At 52.2% G+C, this 441-nt stretch overlaps 1 non-coding gene across 1 annotated transcript; it reads right to left on the reverse strand.

Annotated features, from left to right (window-relative positions):
- Positions 1–214: 214 nt before the first annotated feature.
- Positions 215–289, reverse strand: TRNAP-UGG (transfer RNA proline (anticodon UGG)). The gene has a single exon. It is a non-coding gene; the product is annotated as a tRNA-Pro (tRNA).
- Between the last annotated feature and the right edge of the window lie 152 nt (positions 290–441).

The following is a 441-nucleotide window of genomic DNA, read 5'->3' on the forward strand; positions in this document are numbered from 1 at the left end:
CTTGCGGCGTGTAGTTGCTTGCGTGAGATTTCTCAAGATTGTAGAAAGGGGTTTTTAAAACAGGTTCCTTCCGTCTGAGAGGCTTTGCAATCCAACTCAGTCTCCTTTGTGTGCGCGCACACGCAAGCCAAGTTTCACTTTTAATCCCCCTGCCTTCCCGACCACGGATAGGCTGCGGGGCTTTGCACTTCGGCCCCATTGTGTGAATACCACATCAAGGTGACAGGATTCGAACCTATGGCCCTCTGTACCCAAAACAGATGCGCTGACCAGACTGCGCTACACCTCGTCCCCCCCTCAGAACATATGGATCTACCCGATCGATAAAGAAAAGAACCGCAGCGCTGTCGCCCACCCCGCTTTGGGCACGGGGAGGCGAGAACCACCGCTTTTAGGAAAGAAGCCTACAATTTGATTCTCGTCTCGTTTCACTTGCATTTT

The sequence above is a fragment of the Triticum aestivum genome, chromosome 4A (assembly GCF_018294505.1).
Source record: "Triticum aestivum cultivar Chinese Spring chromosome 4A, IWGSC CS RefSeq v2.1, whole genome shotgun sequence".
Classification (NCBI taxonomy): domain Eukaryota; kingdom Viridiplantae; phylum Streptophyta; class Magnoliopsida; order Poales; family Poaceae; genus Triticum; species Triticum aestivum.